Raw genomic sequence first — 22,071 nt, forward strand, 5'->3', positions numbered from 1 at the left:
CCAAAATCTTCTTAAAAACTTCCAGTGTTGGAGCAGTCACAACTTCTGGAGGCAAGTCGTTCCACGGATTCATTGTTCTAACTGTCAGGAAGGTTTAACTCCGCAGGTAACCTAGGAAACAACATGGCTTCTGCGTAGGCGGGGAAAGGGTGGAAAATCGCTCCCAACGGCGAACTCAGAGCTGAGGGAGGACTTCATTTCCCGACATGCAACTCCGGTTCCACGTGCCTGGGCGGGGCGGGGCGGCCTCGGGGGCACGTGATCTCCGCCCACTCGTCGTCGTCGTCCCCCCCCTCCCATCCTCTCCGGAGAAGGGAAAGTGGTGACGACGTGAAAAAAAGATGGAGATCGCCGACGGAGGGCGTGGCTAGGAGCGGTCGCGCGCAGGTGGGTTGGGGAAATCCGGGAGCGCGCGCGGTCGCAAGCCAGCGGTGGGAAGGACGCGCGACAGGTCCCAGAAGAGATCCGAAGAGGAGGGGAAAGGAGGGGGGGTGCGGAGAGAGAGGGGTGGTGGTAGTGGTGGTGGCAAGGTGCGCACCGTCTTTTCCTTCCCCCGGGAAACCGGAGCCGGTGAGTCGGTACCGCCGGAAAGGGTTGCTAACGGGGCCGGCTAGCCTTGAAAAGGTGGGGCGGGGGGGGTGGAACAGGGGACTATTGGGGAAGGCAGCCAGTCAGGGAGGGCGGGGCTAGCAAAATGCTTGCTGCAGGGGAAGAAATATCACTGCCCCCCCCAATCCCCCCAGGAGTATATCCTCCCCCCCCCCCCCGCGGCGGAGATCCTACATCCATCCCCAAGAGGTGCTAAGCGAGCTATATGGGTCCAGACGTTGCTTGGCCAACACGGGTTTAGTGCTTCGTGTGCACTACGTGAGCTTAAACCCCGGTGAAGGAAAACTGGCTTTTTTAGCACGTGTGGATGCATTCCCTGTTTAACCCAGCAGTGCCTTAGGGACCTAGTCAACCTCCCCCTCCAGGGCAGGGGAGGAGTTGTTACACCTTGCACGATTCAAAGTGTGCGTTTGATTTCCCTTGGGGTGTTGGGTCAAGCCGGGCAACACTTTTTATTGTAAGCGCCTGGGCCCTGATTCTTGGTTGTATTGATATTTAAGGTCTTCATTTTTCTTGCCCTCTGAGAGGTAGACAGAATGTGAATTTGTATGTATGTATGTATGTAGTTGCGAAGTCGTGTCCGACCCATCGTGACCCCATGGACAACTTTCCTCTCCTCTACCATCCTCTGGAGTCCATTTAAACTCCCGCCGACTGCTTCAGTGACTCCATCCAGCCACCTCGTTCTCTCTAGTCTCTTTCTTCTTTTGCCCTCAATTGTTCCCAGCATTAGGCTCTTCTCAAGTGAGTCCTTCTTTCTCATTAGGTGGCCAAAGCATTTGAGTTTCATCTTCAGGATCTGGCCTTCTAAAGAGCAGTCCAGGTTGATCTCCTCTAGGACTGACTGGTTTGGTCGCCTTGCAGTCCAAGGGACTTGCAGAAGTCTTCTCCAGCATCATAGTTCATTCAAAGGCCTCACTTCTTTGGCGCTCAGCCTTTCTTATGGTCCAACTTTCATAGCCATACATTGCAACTGGGAAAACCAGTGGTGGGTTTCAAATTTTTTTACTATAGGTTCTGTGGGTGTGGCATGGCTTGGTGGGCGTGGCTTGGTGGGCGTGGCAGGGGAAGGATACTATAAAATCTCCCACCCCACTCCAGGGGAAGGATACTGTAAAATCTCCATTCCCTCCCCAATTCAGGAGAAGGTTACTGCAAAATCCCTATTTCCTCCTGATCAGCTGGGACTTGGGAGGCAGAGAATAGTTGGGGGCGGGGCCAGTCAGAATTTTTACTACCGGTTCTCCGAACTACTCAAAATTTCCGCTACTGGTTTTCCAGAACTGGTCAGAACCTGCTAAAACCCACCTCTGGGAAAAACCATAGCCTTGACTATATGCATTTTTGTTGGCAGGGTGATGTATGTATATGCATAGATATACTTATATAGGTATGGTGCTTGTCCTGGTTTTAACTGTTTTTATATGTATATAGGTTTACCGCCCAGAATCACATGTCTGAGAAGGGTGGCTATAGAAATTGAAATAAACAAACTGTGGTGGAATCACCACTTAATTGGGTTTATTGATGGGATCAGTATTTCAGATAGCATAGCTTGAGTTAATCTGGAGTAAAATGGCAGCCTGGGTTGAAACAGGTAATCCTCAATTTACGACCACAATTGAGCCCAAAATTTATGTTGCGAAGTGAGAAAGTTGTTAAGTGCCTTTTGCCCCATTTCACGACTTTTATTGCCACATTTTTTTTTTTTGCTTTAATTTATATGCCGCCCTTCTCCGGAGACTCAGGGCGGCTTACAATGCGTTAAGCAATAGCCTTCATACTTTTGTATATTTATACAAAGTCATCTTATTGCCCCCACAATCTGGGTCCTCATTTTACCTACCTTTGAAAGGATGGAAGGCTGAGTCAACCTTGAGCCTGGTGAGATTTGAACTTGCAGTAATTGCAAGCAGCAGATGTTAATAACAGTGCTTTAGTCCACTGTGCAACCAGTGAACTAAGTGAATCACTGCAGTTGTTAAATTAGTAACATCGTTGTTAAGTGAATCTGGTTTCCCCATTGAATTTGCTAGTCAAAAGGTCATAAAAGGGGATTACATGATCCCAGGACACTGCAACCGTCATAAACTGGCGACTCTCAGGGGGAGGGCCTTCTCTGTGAGGGCTCCAACCCTTTGGAATGAACTGCCCCCGGAGATATGGAATATCCCTGATCTCCGTGCTTTCCGCTGTGCCCTCAAGACCCTGATGTTCCAACAGGTGGGGCTAAACATATGAACATGTGAATGATTTTTTAAATGTGATCTAATTCTGGGTTTTATTTAATTGACCAAACTAAGTAATAATTTTAATTAGCAATTTTATGATGTTTGTGTGTCTATATTTTTCTTGACTGTACACCGCCTTGAGTCCTACGGGAGAAAGGCGGTATAGAAATATAATAAATAAATAAATGTATGTATGTATGTATGTATGTATGTATGTATGTATGTATGTCAGTTGTCAAGCATCCAAATGTAAATCATATAACTATAGGGATGCTGAAACAGTCATAAGTGTGGAAAATGGTCATTAGTTACTTTTTCACTTGTAACTTTGAACGGTCCCTAAGTGAATGGTTGTAGGTTGAAGACTATTTGTACTTACTGTGGATTCTGGGTTCTCCTTGAGTTCTCTTCAAAGCAATATCTAAGTTGCTGGTCACTGACCCAATGATGTTTTTCCAAAAGGCAACTGGGCTTTTCTTGTTTTTTTTTTTTCTTTAAAAATGTTTTTGCTTCTTATCCAAGAGACTTCTTCAGTTCTGAGAAACAAAACATTTTCAAAGAAGGAAAAAAAAAAAAACCACAGAAAGTCCAATTGCCGTTTGAAAAAGCACCATTGGGACAACCATGACTTTGGTTGAGAATCTCCATAGACATAGTTGTCACTGTTATAATCAGTTCTGTTGGGATTTGATCTCATTGGAGAGCTCAGGGCTGTCCTGTCTCTGAAAGGTTAAAGGTCACACGAATGTAAACATAACCATCAGGCCTAGAATGATGGTCTTTGGGGAGAGCCGTAGAATCCATATCAAGGAAAGCTAAATTGCAAATTGAATTTAGAATCAGAAGTCACAACTCGGGCAAGCCTTGGCTGGCTGCGAGGCAAGTTAGTGGCCTCCTTGGCATAACATGCTAAAACATAATTAGTTCAAAGTTAACCCGTTATATGACTAGTATGGTTTGTAAATTGTTTAATTTAGATTTTCAGACCTGGCGACCAGGGTCGATAAAAATCAATTATTATTTTTTTAAAAATAAAAAAAATCAGATTTTTTTGATTTAAATCGGATTTTTTTGATTTTTATCGAATTTATTTTAATAAAAAACTTTTGGGGTAAAAATCTATCGTAAGATAGTTTTCTATTTAAGATACGTAAATAATTTAGTTTATTCAGCATGAAATGGAGCTTAGTTATGTAGCATGAGGCTGTATATTCTGCAACACTGGGACTATCAGTGAGTCAACAATGGGTCACAGGAGTAGCAGAGATGACAGTTGCTCTTTAAAAATTATGATTTAAAACAAGTTGATTTAAATCAAGCCTTTTTACTAGTGATTTAATCATGATTTAAATTGTCATTTAAATCAACTTGATTTAAATCAAATCCACCCTGCTGGCCACTAATTCAATATGCTTTGTGGACCGTGCCAATGCCAATTGTGAATTCAAACGCTAGTTCTTTTCTCCAAGCTACCTCCGCTTGGAGCTGGGAAGTCATGTATCAACCCTAAGAATAGAATAACTGCTGTGGAACTGTGGCCTCATTTTACGGTGTTTCCTTTGAGTATTCCGTGTGTAAATAAAACTCCAGAGAAAAGAGATTTTCATGGCAATTAGGTTCATACACCTCAAAAGTCTAGATAAGATATGTTGAAATAATCCATAACTGGGGTCATATAAGGTAAAATTTTATTAAGTTCAGGGAATCAAAAAAATAACCAGACCATTGAACTAATTCTGGAAACTTGAATTCGTTTGCGGTATGAAGACAATTGTTTTATTGAGTCATAGACGCTGTGGGAGATTCAAAATCCTATCCTGGTATGTACATCAACCCCAGGGTAATGTGAAGGCAATGTATAGTCACGATTAAGCAGAGAAATCATCCTTTTGCTTCCTTCTGAAATGTAGTTTGAGAGAAGATCCCTTATATCAGAATCAGGTCTTTCCTACCATAAAATAATTTTGGGGAGCCTATATATGGCCTTGAATCTCTTCAGAGTTTGTTGCATAAAATAGATACATGTGTGTTAAACCTCTGGTTGACTTACGCTTATCTTCCTGGTAATTTATTTTTTATGTATTTATTTTTATATATCCTGGTTTTATTTTATAAATAACTCATGGTAGCAAACATATCCAACATACCTTCCTCCTCCCATTTTCCCCACATAGCAACACTGTGAGGTGATTTGGGCTAAGAGAGAGGGACTGGCCCAAAGTCACCCAACTAGCTTTTATGGTTAAGACAGGATTTGAACTTATCATCTCTCCCTTTCTTAGACTGACGCCTTAACCACTAGACCAAACTGGTTATTCTCCCTTGGGCCGCGATTTTGACACCCCTGTCCTAAGCCATTTCAGCACTGATTTTTTTTTTTTAATGGCTCCTGGTTGCCTAAAAGTTGCATGATCTGTGTTCAATCATTTCCTGCCATGTGGATTTCTTGATTTATTTAGTGTATGGCATATCATACATGGATTAGCAATATATATGATGATTTCACCTAGGCCCCCAGTTTACAGCTGGTCAAGAATTGTCCTACAGTTTAGAATAGAATCGAATATAATTTTTTTTATTGGTCAAGTGTGATTGGACACACAAGGAATTTGTCTTGGTGCATATGCTCTCAGTGTACATTAAAAGAAAAGATATGTTCATCAAGAATCATAAGGTACAACACTTAATGATAGTCATAGGGTACAAATAAGCAATCAGGAAACAATCTCAATATAAATCGTAAGGATACAAGCAACAAAGTTACAGTCATACAGTCATAAGCGGAAGGAGATGGGTGGTGGGAACGATGAGAAGATTAATAGTAGTGCAGATTTAGTAAATAGTTTGACAGTGTCGAGGGAATTATTTGTTTAGCAGAGTGATGGCGTTCGAGAAAAAACTGTCCTTGTGTCTAGTTGTTCTGGTGTGCAGTGCTCTATAGCGTCATTTTGAGGGTAGGAGTTGAAACGGTTTATGTCCAGGATGCGAGGGGGTCTGTAAATATTTTCACAGCCCTTTTTGACTCGTGCAGTATACAGGTCCTCCATGGAAGGCAGGTTGGTTTGATGTGGGGCCCTGCAATCACACTGACTGGAGGATACTATATCCCCTTTATACAGAGAGTCTCGGCAGACGCCCTGTGAGGTGCGAATCCTATTCAAGGTTGTCCATTGCTGACGTAATTCAACGTTTGGCATCTTTTTTGTGGGGTCATTTATATGGCTTCCTATGTTCCATATAAAAGCGACGCAGTGGCTAAGATGCTAAGTCGATCGAAAGGTCAGCAGTTCAGCGGTTCGAATCCCTAGTACCGCGTAACGGGGTGAGCTCCTGTTACTTGTCTCAGCTTCTGCCAACCTAGCAGTTCGAAAGCACGTAAAAAATGCAAGTAGAAAAATAGGGACCCCCTTTGGTGGGAAGGTAACAGCGTTCCGTGTACCTTTGGCATTGAGTCATGCCGGCCACATGACCACGGAGATGTCTTCGGAGAGCGCTGGCTTTTCGGCTTTGAAACGGAGATGAGCACCGCCCCCTAGAGTCGGGAACGACTAGCACATATGTGTGAGGGGAACCTTTACCTTTACCTTATGTTCCATATTCCTATGGAGTTCTACAAATTATATGCCAACTCACATATGTAACATTTTCTGTTCAGTAGTATTTCTACGGTTTTTCTTAATGGGAAAAAACGCAACAATTATGCTGCTTAGTGTTTTAATTCTTCTTGATCATCCAATGCTTTTTTCTGGATGGCTATTCCTATTATAGTCTTGAAAATATAAAACAGTCTTCAAAGTCTCATAATCTATAAGGTTGCTTTGACAAATAAATATTTTCAATTTTACGTACATTTCTTTCTCTGCTACTTGCTATGCTTCTGTTGCTGCCAATTCCTTCTTTCAGATTCTTTCTAGAAATCTTTATTTTAAAATTTAAACACGAGGTTTAATATGAATATGTCTTCACTTAGGAGAAGGTGTGACATCTGTGCTCTTGCATTTGTATATCATCTGTTCCGAAGAGAGATTATGCAAAGAAAGAATTAGTTTAGTCACCTGATAATTAGTTTAAACAGAATAGGTATCTGATTTTACATGGTTACTTTGCATGTGGCATCTATGAAACCAGAATTCTTTCGCAATTATGGTTGTGACTTGTCTAAAAATAGCACTGCATCTTAGATGAATGATTTCATCATTTATCTAGAATCCTGATATGCAGGATTATGTATAATGAAATGCCTTACAATTTTGTATTATATCATTAGCTTTATTAGGTTGATTAAACAAAACAATTTGCAGCTATTTTCACCATGACCTGTAGACCTCTTTTTCAGCTATGCTACCACAGTGCTAGCGACGCAGTGGCTAAGATGCTGAGCTTGTCGATCGAAAGGTTGGCAGTTCAGTGGTTCGAATCCCTAGTGCCGTGTAACGGGGTGAGCTCCTGTTACTTGTCCCAGCTTCTGCCAACCTAGCAATTCGAAAGCACCTAAAAAATGCAAGTAGAAAAATAGGGACCACCTTTGGTGGGAAGGTAACAGCGTTCTGTGCGCCTTTGGCATTTAGCCAAGCCGGCCACATGACCACGGAGAAGTCTTCAGACAGCGCTGGCTCTTCAGCTTTGAAACGGGGATGAGCACCGCCCCCTAGAGTTGGGAATGACTAGCACATATGTGTGAGGGGAACCTTTACCTTTTACCACAGTGCTACAGATACTCTTCAACTTACAACCAGTTGTTTAGTGCTCAAAGTTACAGCGGCACTGAAAAAAGTGACTGATGACTGTTTTCACACTTGGATTGTTGCGGCATCCCCATGATCATGTGATCAAAATTAGGGCGCTTGCAACTGGCATGTATTTATGAGAGTTGCAGTGTCCTGGGATCAGGTGATCCCCATTTGTTATCTTCCCAGCTGATTTCTAACAAGCAAAAAAAAGTCAATGGCAGAAGCCAGATTTGCTTAACGGCTGCATGATTCATTTAGCAACTGCCGCGATTTGCTTAACTATGGCACAAAGATAATAAAATGGTGCATCACTAAGTTAACAACTCTCTTGCTTAACATTCTGGGCTCAATTGTGGTCATCAGTCAAGGACTATCTGTACTTTCCCGATGGCGGAAAAGGAATTGATTCGATCAGTGTAGAATTAATTTCTACTGTAGAAATATATATAATAACAGCAATAGTCTCCAATCTTCCCAACTTGGCAGACCAACGGAAGTAGCAGCAGCAGAGTGATGGGCGAGAGAGAAGATGGTTTTGTGTGTGCGCACACCGCTTTCAGAAAGGCAGCTTCGCACAAGTGCGTGCTTGCTTGCTGCTTCCGCAGCCCATTTCTGAATGAATAGAATAGAATAGAACAGAACAGTGATGGCTAAACTTTTTGCCAACGCATGCCAGGAGGGAGGGGTGAGAGAGGTTCGAGTGCTTGTCCACACCCATAATTCTATGCGCCCTGTGCATGCGTGCGCAACCCCCCCTCCCCGCTCCTGGTATGCGATGGCCTGGTAGGCTCGTTTTTCTTTCTCACCTGGCTCCAGATCCTCTCTATGCATCTGGGGAGGGTGAAAACAGCCTTCCTCACCCCCGCAGAGGCCCTCCGGAGGCCTGAAATGGCCCATTTCCCAACTCCTGGTTAGACAGGAAGTGACAAGTTTTTTGCTGTCCCCATCCTTCAGAGACTCCTAGAGAGGCTCCTGTCCAACCAGGAGTTGGGGAAACAGGCCGTTTCAGGCCTCTGGAGGGCCTCCGAGGGGGTGGGGAAGGCTGTTTTTGCCCTCCCCAGATGCATAAAGAGGATCTGGAGCCAGGTGAGAAAGAGAAACGGGCCTTCCCCACCCCACTCAGGCTCTCGGGAGGCAGGAAACAGCATGTTTCCCTACTTCTAGTGGCCCCAGAAGGCCCGAAAATCAGCTGGATGGTACGTGCATGCGTGCCAGAGCTGAGCTGGTGTGCCCTCTTATATGGCTATGCATGCCACAGGTTTGCCATCACGGGAATAGAATAACAGAGTTGGAAGGGACCTTGGAGGTCTTCTAGTCCAACCCCCTGCCCATGGGCCGCGGCCTGGCATTGAGTCATGGACCGGGGGTTGGGGACCCCTGATATAGAACATACCTTCTTAGTACATTCATGTACAGGTAGTCCTCGACTTGCAACAGTTTATTTGGTGACCGTTCAAAGTTACAACACCACTGAAAAAAGTGACTTATGACCATTTTTCACACTTACGACTGTTGCAGGCACCCTCATGGTCACATGATCAAAATTTAGATGCTTGACAACTGGTTCAAACTTATGTCTCAGGGTCACGTGATCACTTTTTGCACCCTTCTGACCAGTGAAGTCAAAGGGGAAGACAGATTCGCTTAACAACCAGGTTAGTAGCTCATTAACTGCAGTGATTCACTTAACAACTGTGGCAGGAAATGTCGTAAAACGGGGCAAAACTCAAATTCTCACTTAACCACATAAATTTTGGGCTCAATTACGGTCGCAAGTCGAAGCACTAATGCCTTTTATCTCACATACAAAATAGCGGAGATGCCAGGATGTCTATGGTAATTCTCAGTCATCCAGGTCATAGTTGTCTGTGAAAACGTTTCGCTTCTCATCCCTGAAGCTTCTTCAGTTCTTCTGAATTTGGATGAGGAGCAAAATGTTTTCAAGGAGAAAAACCCCAAGAAAGTCTAGTTGCCTTTTGTAAAAGCACCTTTGGGAGACAGGCCAGGATGCTTTCTACATGTCACCCTTTAAACAGCATTGCCCTTAAACAGCATTTCTTTGAAGGATATTTGTGAGGATCATATTCCTACACTGGGAGTTTCCAATTGTATATGACACAATAGGATAACTGGAAGAAATCTAATACAGTGGCTGAAATCTAAGAATAACGAAGCCAGTTGCAAAATTGGGGCACATCGATAAGGATAGTGCATGCAGGCTTTGCATTGTCTAATGTTGTTAACAGTTTATAAACATTTGTCAGCTTATTATTAGAAGATCAGTAGTGGGTTTCAAAATTTTTTACTACCGGTTCTGTGGGTGTGGCTTGGTGGGCGTGGCAGGGGAAGGATACTATAAAATCTCCATTCCCACCCCACTCCAGGGGAAGAAAACTGTAAAATCTCCATTCCGTCTCCAATCCAGGGGAAGGATACTGCAAAATCCCCATTTCCTCCCAATCAGCTGGGACTTGAAAGGCAGAGAATAGATGGGGGCAGAGCCAGTCAGAATTTTAACTTCCGGTTCTCCGAACTACTCAAAATTTCCGATACCGCTTTTCCAGAACTGGTCAGAACCTGCTGAAACCCACCTCTGGAAAGAATGCCTATTGCATAATGTGATAATCTGCACTCTCTTAATTAGTTCTGCAGGTTCCTTGATCCAAGAAGTTACACATTACCTTTGATACATGAGAATTGGCTTAATGTCATAGTCTTTTGTTCCTCTATATCAGGAATGTCAAACTCGCGCCGTCACGGCGGCTTCACGTGATGTATCGGGACTTTTTTCCCCTTCACTAAACCGGGCATGGGCGTGGCCAGCACGTGATGCATCTGGTCTGCAGGCCGGAAGTTTGACAGCCCTGCTCTATATCTTTTGAATAAGATCTTTACGAAGTACATGCAGTTTGAGAATGCTTTTCAATGTTCCCTTTAATAGCAGTTAAAGGAGGCTTATATATGTAGTGCTGAAACATCTATCTTTTTTAGCATAGCGCTATCTTAATAGTCTGGACCAATAAATAGAAGCAGTCTTATTTTTAATGTTCCTCTTATTATCAGTGCATAGTATACATTTAATGTAGGGGAAGGAAACTATTTAGTTCATTTTAAAATATATCTTCTTGCTACATGCATATTCTCTCTGCTCTTCAATTCCAATGCAAAGCCTTAAATATATAATAATTGGATTATATTCCAGTTCCTTACACATCGAAATGTGTATTTTCAAATTATTAAAGCAGCCATGTCTTTCTCCCATGGCTGTTTTAGACATCTGTTTTTCACTGTCTTCACATGTAAAACCATTTCACTCTGTACGTATCAGATCACCTCTTTCCATTTACCGGTAGTTCAATACCCATAGTATTTTAGGTAAAGAGGAAATTAATGATGAAAATGATACCTGGGTAAAGAATAAATTCAAGCAACAGTAGATGCTGGTAAAGCTATATCCCAAAAGGGGATGGATGGATGGATGGATGGATGGATGGATGGATGGATGGATGGATTCATTCATTCATTCATTCATTCATTCATTCATTCATTCATTCTAGAAAGTGACATTGATACAAGCTAGACTGATTGTTGCCAAGCTCTTCCTAATATCTTAAACCAGGGGTCAGCAACCTGTGGCTCTGGAGCCGCATGTGGCTCTTTCATCCCTCTGCTGCAGCTCCCTGTTGCCGGTCGGCTCCACAATTGATAGGGCTTTTGGTTAGGACAGGTAAAGGAAAAAGGATGCCATGCTAGGAGGAGACTCTATGGTGGGGGAACTGGACTTCCGGTCGGCTCCAGAATTGAATGGGGGAGGGGGGGGGCTTCCGGTTAGGACCTTTGTGGCTCTTTTGAGTGTTTAAGGTTGCCGACCCCTGTCTTAAACCTTTTCATCTGTTTAAAGACACTCTTCTTTGGAACTAATACTACGGTAGCTTAGCTACTACTTGAAGATGTGTGAACTTCACATGCCTGGGGAATTCTGGGGGTTGAAGTCCACACATCTTCAAATTGCCAGGGTTGTGAAACACTGTACCTTGATAAACTATGGTTTTCGCTTCAGTTCACAACATAAATCCCGTTATAGTTTAACTCATAGTATGTGTACATAGCATATTACTTTCCTTGCTGCGCTAAAAGTTGTCAACAAAACCATGGAAATCATGTAAGACCTCCCAGTGTCCTTGTTCCCTCAAGTGATTGAAGTCTACAGACCTAAATGTTCATTCCCCATTTGCTGCAGATAAATTTTTAGAGACTGAAAATTGGATTAATCCTCCCACCATCTATTCATTCTGGCAGGAATGACATCCACAGACGCTGCAGCTGGTTGCCAAGGATACCCCGTTTGCATTTCTGCGGCTTCCCAGCCAAAATATTCCAAATGACATCTTATGGCCACAACATGTTTTCTATTCTGAATTTTTTTTTAAAAAAAAAAAAGCATTCCAAAGGGAGGAAATGGATTCATGACAGGAAGTGCATTCAGGGTGGCATTTTTTTTATTTAAGGGCAGAGTAGCTTGTTCAGGAATACAATTCTATAACTCTTGAGTTATGGAATCAATATATATAATTATATAGAGTCAGTATAATTAAGCTATGTAAAGGTTCAAATACAGATTAGGCAAAACCTAGCTCAAAAACTCACTGTACACCTTGTGTGTTGAATCACACTTGGCCAATAAAAATTCTATTCTACTCTATTCTATTCTATTCTATTCTATTCTATTCTATTCTATTCTATTTATTCTATTCTATTCTATTCTATTCTATTCTATTCTATTCTATTCTATTCTCTATTCTATTTTCTATTCTATTCTATTCTATTCTATTCTATTCTATTCTATTCTATTCTATTCTATTCTATTCTATTCTATTCTATTCTGTGAGAGAGATCTTGGAGTCCTAGTTGACGATCACTTAAAAATGAGCCAGCAGTGTGTGGCAACAGTCAAAAAAGCTAATACAATCCTTCGTTGTGTAACAGAGACAGAATCAAAATCACGAGAAGTATTAGTACCGTTTTATAAAACCTTAGTAAGGCCACACCTGGAATACTGCATCCAATTTTGGCCATCAGATTACGAGAAAGATGTTGAGACTTTGGAAAAAGTGTAAAGAAGAGCAACTAAGATGATCACAAGGCCTGGAGACGAAAACATACGGTTGCAGGATTTGGGTTTGGCTAATGTAGAAAAAAAGAAGGACTAGGGATGACATGATAGCAGTATTCCAGTATTTGAGAGGTTGCCACAAAGAAGAGGGGGTCAACTTATTTTCCGAAGCATCACAGGGCAGGACAAGAAACAGTGGATTGAAACTAATCAAGGAGAGAAGCAACCTGGAATTAAGGAGAAATTTCCTGACAGTGAGGACAATTAACCAGTGGAACAGCTTGCCTTCAGAAGTTGTAGGTGCTTCATTACTGGAGGTTTTTAAGAAGAAACTGGACAGAGTACCTGTCTGAAATGGTATAGGGCAGGGGTGTCAAACTCACGGCCCGTGGGCCGGATGTGTCACGTGCTGGCCCCATCCAGTTTAGCGAAGGGGAAAAAAGTCCTGATACATCACGTGACGATGCCCTGACGACGCAAGTTTGACACCCCTGGTATAGAGTCTCCTTCCAGCTCTATTCTGATTGATTGATTGATTGATAAGTATAGCTAAGTGATTATAGGTAGTTACTTAACAACCTTGTTATCAACTTAATAATTGCAGTGATTCATTTAACTGTGACAAGAAAGGCCCTAAATGGGCAGAACGCACTTAACAAATGTCTTGCTTAACAACAGAAATGTTGGGTTCAATTGTGTTTGTAAGTTGAAGGCTATCTCTACTTAGCTCTTTAACTCGGCCATAACCCAGTCTTAAATTATCTGTAAAAATAATATTCACATTTGCAGATCTGAAAAAATGGTATTCAAGCTATTTAAATATGCCGATCATGTGGGTGATATAATGAACCATAAGAGGCATCAGAACTGTCTGCATCTGTGTGATATTGCAATAATCACATGTAACATTAAGCTGCTGTTGCTGATAAGCCTTGGCCTCTTAAGAATTTTTATTAAAGGAAAAAAAGAGAAAAAATGTCTAGATCACTAATATACATCCCTTACATGCAAAACAGTTGTATTAACCTCTGAGCCACAAGTTCTCCTCCCTTCATCAGCTTGAGCCAGGGGAGAGATTAAGTGTTTTTCTATTTTCTATTGAGGTCTACCCCAACATGTGGGAGGGAGCATACTGCATCCCTTTCGCCTTTCAGCTCCAATCCAGGAGCCCTCAAGCGACAAACCATTTTATACCAACTTTATATTTCGCTGATAAAGAAATAAAGGGAGACTAATATATATCTATTTCAAGCTATTTAGCTCTCATCAGCTAGACATACCCTTACTTGGATTCGAACTTTGTCATCAATGCGACTGCTATATATAGCTATATATATATATATATATATATATATATATATATATATATATATATATTGCTATAATGTTATACACCTAAGACGATTTTGCTTTATTTTACAATAAGAATTAATGGGAACTTGTATCCAAAATAGTATATGGCAGTGTTTCTGGACCTTGGGCACTTGAAGAAGTATGGACTTCAACTCCCAGAATTCTCCAGCCAGCAAGGGAGTTGAAGTCCACACCTTTTCATGTGGTCAAGAAATACTGGTATATGGAATCTAGAACGCTAAATGCATAAACTCCTAGAAAACAGGTTTTAGATGCAGTGTTCTTTACAAATTTAGCCTCCAATTCTTGGTGTGTAATTTGGATGTAGTTTGTAGTATATATTATACTTACAGTTCTTGCTGTAGCAATAGCAATAGCAATAGACTTAATATACCGCTTCATAGTGCTTTTACAGCCCTCTATAAGTGGTTTACAGAGCCAGCATATTGCCCCCAACAATTTGGGTCCTCATTTTACCCACCTTGAAAGGATGGAAGGCTGAGTCAACCTTGAGCCTGGTGAGATTTGTACTGTCAAATTGCAGGCAGCCAGCAGCCAGCAGAAATAGCCTGCAGTACTGCACTCTAACTACTGCGCCACCTCGGCTACATTTTAAACTAAACTCTTTGAACCTTTTTTTTTGTGTGACTGAGGTTGTATTTCTTGGTATCATGATGCAAAGAGGAGACTTAAAAGATGCTAGATGTGAATAACCAACACATTTCAATCACAAAGCCTTTTTTTTTTTAAGAAATGTAGAATTACTTTATTGTAAAAATTGTTTATCTTCCATTCCAGGGATTGGCAATTTAATTGCTCACAAACTAATTTTGCGAGGTGGTTTAGCAAACAAGTTTGGGGCTGTAAAATTCAGATTTGGGGGTTGAAGTTTAAAGCAGTGTTTCTTAACCTTGTCTGCTTTAAGATGTGTGGACTTCAACTCCCAGAATTCCCCCCGTAAGTGTAAAAAATGGTCATGTCACTTTTTTCAGCCTAACTTTGAACGGTCACTAAACAAATGGCTCTAAGTCAAGAACTACCTGTATACTAATTTTATTTGTAGCTCTCCTGTGGATATACCCAAGCTTTGGGCAGCCACATGTAGCCCTGCAGCCCCAGCTGATACAACTTCCTTGGATAATATGAGAGATGTAGATACTGTAATGCCGTGATGGCGAACCTATGCCACGTGTGCCACAGGTGACACGCAGAGCCCTCTCTGTGGGCATGCGAGCCGTTGCCCCAGCTCAGCTCCTCCGTGCATGCACGGGCGCCTCCCACTGGCCAGTTGATTTTTGGGTCTGCCGCGCATACGCAGGGGATGGGGCGCATGCGGGAGACGCGTGTGCATGCGTGGGGGGGGGCAAGGGGAGCACGGGCATTGCATTATGGGTTATAAGTTCAGGGAGACCTACTAGGCCCAAAATGGGGTGCGGGGGGGGTGCGGCGTGGCTACTTTTGCTCCCAGGAGGCTGCAGGGAGGCCTAGGCCCAAAACGGCGCGGGGAGGGAGTGCATGTGCAGGGAGGTGGGGGTTACGGGGGGGGTCATGTGCGCATTGTATTACGAGGGCGGGCGCGCTTTCCACACACAATAACAAAAAGGTTCGCCATCATTGCTGTAGTGGATATTCTCGGCTTGTCGTTCGTTCAGAACTGCGATAGGAAATAATCACCAGTAACACACAGAGAATCAGGGTTTACTTTGGCAATGATAAGCTTGCAGTCAAAAGTAAAGTACAAGCCGGTGTTTTGGTTCAAAGTCAGCGCTGGATGTAATCACACCACAGCGCTATTTAACAAAAACTCAGCTCCTTAAACATACATCCAGTGATTATCAATCAAGCACCCCCCACTCCCTTAACAGTAACAGCTGCGAGCAGCGAGGACAGCAGAATCGGAGAGGCCTAGCAACGTCATCAATCATTGCCCTGAATGCTGCTATCCAGGAACTGTTTGTGTGTTCGCTGTGGCTGCTTATCTCCACTCCTTCGTCTCCCACACCCCCCATTGATGGCGAGCTCCGGCAGGACTCGACAGGCGCCCCCCCCCCTACCAGGAGCTCACCTATAAATAGAAAGCATACAGATGTTAGTCACTGTTATGATCCTGCATTAGGTTTGTCTGGGTATTTCCGATGGAACCGTTGTATCAATCGGGCAGCGTGAACATCGGGTGCTGCCACCCACGAGGCCTGTGTTACAGGGTATCCTTTCCACCGCACAAGATATTGTAACATCCCCCTACGAACCCTGGAGTCCAATATTCGGTCTATCTCATATTGGTTGGTATGCACGGGACCCGGTGGAGTAGTTGAGGTACCTGGCCTTTCTATCGTCACCGGTTTCACCAAACTGCTATGGAACACGGGATGTATCCTACTGAACAGAGGGGGAAGTTTAAGAGCTACGGTTACAGGATTGATGACTTGTGTTATGGGAAATGGTCCTATATATTTAGGTCCTAATTTTTTACTGGGCAGTCGGAGTTTAAGGTATTTCGTGGATAAGTATACTTTGTCTCCTATCCGGAATGGTTTTGGATCAGCTCTTTTCTTGTCTGCATATTTTTTGTACTCGTCTGCTGCCTTTTGTAATGCTGTTTTTACACGTGGCCATACATTACTAATTTTATCGGCCCAACTGCGTGGCGTGTCACCGTCTGTCATAGGGGGATCTAACTCTGGAATGGCTGAAAACTCTCGGCCATATATTACTTGGAAAGGGGAGAACCCAGTACTGCGGTGGGGTATGTTGTTATATGCCACTTCGGCGAAAGGCAGGAGTCCTGACCAATTCGTCTGCTGGTATGAAACGTAGCATCTGATATATCTTTCGACCATGGCATTGGCCCGTTCAGCTGCCCCGTTGGTGCTCGGGTGGAATGCTGAACTTAACCCTTGAGAGGACCCAATTAAACGGACAAATCGTCTCCAAAACTTAGAGGTGAATTGAACACCGCGGTCGGATATAATCCTCTTAGGTGCTCCATGGAGACGATAGATATGTTGCAAAAAGAGTTCGGTTAATTGTCGCGCGGATGGTATGCTTTTACATGGCACAAAGTGGGCCTGTTTCGAAAACAGATCTACCACCGTCCAAATTACAGTGTGGCCATGGCTAGGGGGGAGATCGACTATGAAATCCATAGCGATCTCTTCCCAAGGCCTGCTAGGATTCGCGACTGTCTGTAATAGTCCTAACGGTCGTCCAGACCAGGGTTTGGCGGTTGCACAGGTTGTGCAACCTTTTACGTATGTTTCTATGTCCTTGCGCATTCGTGGCCACCAGAATTGCCTCCTCACAAGGTGTAGAGTTTTTAAATACCCAAAATGGCCTGCTGATTTGGCATCATGGCACCTGCATAACACTACGTTCCGTAAACGTTCTGGAACATATATTCTATTCTCCCTCCACGCTATTCCATCATTATAGCTAACCATAGAGGGGTTTTGGAGTACCCATTGATCCTGTTGTAAAGCTGTTTTAAACTCGGTACGTAAGTGACCATCTACTTCTGTAAGTCTTAATAGGGTTTGGGAAGGTGCAATTAGAGGTTCTATCACTTCCTCTCGCTTGCTATTATACTGTGGCATCCGGGACAGCGCATCAGCCAGGAAGTTTTTCCCAGCAGGAACATACCGCAACCGGAAAGAGAAACGCTGAAAATATTGTGCCCACCTTATCTGTTTGGGAGATAGTCGCCTGGGCGTTTGTAAGGCCTCTAAGTTTGTATGGTCCGTCCATACCTCAAAAGGATGAGACGCCCCCTCCAAGAGATGTCGCCATGTCATCAACGCCCAACGGACCGCGAATGCCTCTTTGTCCCAGATCGCCCATGCCCGCTCTGTCGTGGTTAACTTATGTTCCTCTTCAGTTTGCGTGTAAATTAAGATGTCATCCAAATATACAAGGACACCCCTGTACAGATGTTCATGCAGCACTTCATTGATGAACTGCATGAACACCGCAGGGGCGCCCTGTAGTCCGAACGGCATGACCTGGAACTGATAGCTTCCCAAGGGACAATTGAATGTTGTTTTCCACTCATCCCCTGGTTTGATTCGTATCCTATAATACGCTTCGCGTAGGTCGCGTTTCGTAAAGATACGACCGGTGGCTAGGGCAGCTAACAGGTCCTTCATTAAGGGAAGTGGATAGAGGGGCTCCACACACACTGCATTGAGACCTCTGAAGTCAACGCATAAGCGTAAACCCCCGTCTTTCTTCCCACGAAACAGGACAGGGGCAGCCATCTTTGATCGACTAGGTGTGATAAAACCCCGGGCCAAGTTCTTGTCTATATATTTTCGTAATTCTTTTAGTTCGGGTTGTGTCATTGAATACATCCGGGGCTTGGGTAGCTTCGCCCCGGGTATTAACTCAATACTGCAATCCGTAGGCCGGTGAGGGGGCAGGGTCTCACATTCCTCCTCACTAAAGACTCTGGCGAGATCCCTATACACATCAGGATACGTCGTGTCTACTGGTGAGCTCTCTGCTTCTATTCCCCCTGCTGGCTCCTTTTCCTCCTTGGTAGGGGGAGGTCCCAATGGTAATCGCAGTTTGCGAAAACCCCCTTCCCACCATATCGTAGGAGCCCACTTGTCCAACCATGCTAATCCTAAAATCACTGGTTCTAACATTTTCTCCACTATAATAAACCGAATAGTTTCGGTGTGCTCCCCAATATCGAGGTGCACCTTTTCTGTTATATGAGTCACTGGTGCCCCTCCCAGCAATGAACCATCCATTTGTTCAAAGGTAATAGGGGTTCTCAACCGCACAACCCGCAGCCCAAGTTCGTCAACTATCGCCCTACGAATTAAACAACGAGTACACCCTGAATCAATCAATGCCTCATATCGGCGTCCAGTGGTGGCCCGTGGGTTTCGGAGTACGACTGGTACCACAAAAGGTCGGATGGGGTCGCTCACCATCGGGTCATGTGGGTCCTCATCGTCATCATCACTATCCCCAGCCACAATTGGGAACTTTTCCGCCACCACTTTCTTAGTATCTGTAGCCAGGGGATCCCTCTCCATACAGGATGTTCGAGTCATTTGGGACCGTTCGGATGTTGGTCGGCCTCTGCCTCTCAACACAGCTCTAGGAGGGGGGTTTTGGTCCAAGTTGCGGGGCATGGGATGAGGACAGTCGGCTGCTCGATGACCAAGGCGATTACATCTGAAGCAACGAAACGCAGGCCGCTGGATCCTTTCCCCCAAGCCGGAGCCAACATTCGGTTTAGTCTCCTTGGGTGTTTGTGTGCATTCTGCTGGTCGTTTTCCTTGACTTGCAACCCCTTCACCCCGTATACGGAATTCTCGGAGACTGACGTCCAATTCGATGGCTGCCTTGTACCACACACTCAACTTGGGGGGCGAGCTCCGGCTATTTAAATTAGGTTTAGGTTTAGGTTTATTTGGATTTATATACCGCCCTTCTCCCGAAGGACTCAGGGTGGTGAACAGCCAAAGATAAAACACATACAATATAAAATTTAAAAACAATTTAAAACATATTAAACAAATTTGGCCCATACTAATTAAAACACCCCTTTTTAAAAAATAAATTAAAATTAAAATTGAGCAATTAAAAAGAATTAGGCCAGCCCAGCTTGTTGGAATAAAAAAGTCTTGAGGGCACGGCTGAAAGTGCGTGCTAAAAGCTAAATTAGCTTTTAGAATTCTTTGATATACCTTGACAAAAGCTCTTTGACGCTTTCATATCAGTGGCTGATGGTAATGTTTGCATTAGCATTAAACTGCAACAGGATGTATTAGAATGTTAAATAAAAGTTACTCATTAACCATCTAGCAATTCTGGATGGGTTGTGAGCAGGGTGGATAAAATCAATGATTTTTAAAAAAAAAATAAAAAAAATCAGATTTTTTTGATTTAAATCAGATTTTTTTTATTTTTATCGAATTTATTTTAATAAAAAACTTATGAGGTAAAAATCTATCGTAAGATAGTTTTCTATTTAAGATACATAAATTTAGTTTATTCAGCATGAAATGGAGCTTAGTTATGTAGCATGAGGCTGTATATTCTGCAACACTGGGACTATCGGTGAGTCAACAGTGGGTCAAAGGAGTAGCAGAGATGACAGTTGCTCTTTAAAAACTATGATTTAAATCGAGTTGATTTAAATCAAGCCATTTTACTTGTGATTTAAATCAACTCGATTTAAATCAAATCCACCCTAGTTGTGAGGATGACTTTCTGCATACATGTGTTGACTGATATAATTCACAATGAAAGCTTGACCTTGCTGCCTTGATTCACTTCATAATACCCATCTTATAGTTGTCTGGTTCTTTTCTACAGGAAGACTGAAATTCACCAAGCAAGACAAGCAATCTGAAATTCAGAAGGTAAGAAGGATTTTTTTTTTTTTTTGGTATATAAAAAGTTTTATGATCTTCAAATAGGATGTTTGTATAAGAAACATTTATACGTTGAAGCACAGCAATAAAATAATGTGTTGCAGGTGACTGCTGAAATTAAACATTTGCTTTCCGGTTTTTTGTGGGCTTTCCAAATTTATTGTTGTCACCTTTTTGGTCATATAATACTTTACAGGAAGCGAATAAGCGAATTTCTCATTCATATTCTCCCAAATAATTCTGTTAATTTAATCTGCTGGAATAGTCTTAGTTTTAACATTATGCTTCAAGAGATGTGCCAGAGTGTTGCTGTTTGTAAGGTTTTTGTACACCCTTAGGATTAATTTGGGTCCCAAAGTGGTTTAAAATTCTCCCTCATTATTCCAGATATGATCTTTTCTAAGTTCAAATATTTGCTTCCTTTGTACCTCATCCAAAACGTGATGAGAAAAATACAGCAACCATTGCTTATCTCTGTGTCCTGTTTAAAAGAGGAAGCAAAGCTTTATTTCCCTCGGCTTTATTACTGCGTTCCTATTGGTTCTTTGCTTTCCTTTAGATGGAAAAGAATTTGAGGATTACATAGAACAGTGGTGTCAAACTCGATTTCATTGAGGGCCACATCAGGGTTGTGTTTGACCTTGGTGGGGCAGGATGGGCGTGGCCAGCTCGATGTCACTCATGTTGCTGGCAGAATGCCTATGGTGGCCCGAACACTGCCAGCAAAAACAGGCTCCCGAGCTTCGTTTTCAGCTGTTTTCAGCCTCCTGCTACACTTTGCCAACGAAAATGGAGCTCTAGAGGCCCTCCCAACCTCCGTTTTTGCTGGCAGAGGCACCATGGGCTGGTCCTTTGCTGTTTTGAGGGCAGCCCCGCGGGCCAGATCTAAGCACCCCACTAGCTGGATCCGGCCCCCGAGCCTTGAGTTTGATACCCCTGACATAGACACACAATGTGCACAATGTGTAAGGGTAAAGGTTACCCCTATCCGGTCGTATCTGCCCCGGGGGTGGGGGCAGTGCTTATCTTCATTTCCTAGTTGGGGGACGAGCCGTGGTCATGAGGCTGGGATAACTATACGCCAAGGCTCACAGAATGCTGTTATCTTCCCACCAAAGTGGTACCTATTTATCTACTTGCTTTCGAACTGCTAGGTGGGCAGGAACTGGGGCAGGAACAGGAGCTCACTCCATTGTGGGATGCTTGGGTCTCAAACTGCCAACCTTTCAATTAATAAGCCCAGTGGTAGACCACCATTTATTTGTTTTATTTTATTTTTTTGGATTTATATACCGCCCTACTCCCGAAGGACTCAGGGCGGTGAACAGCCAAAAAGATAAAACACACAAACTACAAAATTTAAAAAACAATATAAAAACCCATTAGATAATTTGGCCCAAAACAAATTAAAACACCCCTAATGTTTTAAAACAAATTTAAAATTTACAATTTAAAAGGGAAGTTAGGCCAGGCCAGCCTGCTGAAATAAAAAGGTCTTGAGGACACGGCGGAAGGTGCGTAAATCCAGGATCCTCCGTATCTCCGGGGGGGAGCTCATTCCACATGGCAGGTGCCCCCACAGAGAAGGCTCTCCCCCTGGGGGCCGCCAGTCGACACTGTTTGGCCAACGGCACCCTGAGGAGCCC

At 43.3% G+C, this 22,071-nt stretch overlaps 1 protein-coding gene across 2 annotated transcripts in view; it reads left to right on the forward strand.

Annotated features, from left to right (window-relative positions):
* Positions 1 to 336: 336 nt before the first annotated feature.
* The window catches only part of DYM (dymeclin), a 275,421-nt gene continuing 253,686 nt past the window's right edge, over positions 337 to 22,071 (forward strand). Inside the window, exons 1-2 of one of the 2 annotated variants that reach the window (XM_070938939.1) lie at positions 337 to 570; positions 20,367 to 20,413. The gene's annotated coding sequence lies outside the window, so the exon portion shown is untranslated. The remainder of the gene's footprint in view (positions 571 to 20,366; positions 20,414 to 22,071) is intronic. The other variant, XM_070938941.1, reaches the window with a different exon arrangement.

Source organism: Pituophis catenifer, unplaced genomic scaffold (assembly GCF_029215685.1).
Source record: "Pituophis catenifer annectens isolate HBS135680 unplaced genomic scaffold, rPitCat1.0.hap2 SCAF_2, whole genome shotgun sequence".
NCBI lineage: Eukaryota > Metazoa > Chordata > Lepidosauria > Squamata > Colubridae > Pituophis > Pituophis catenifer.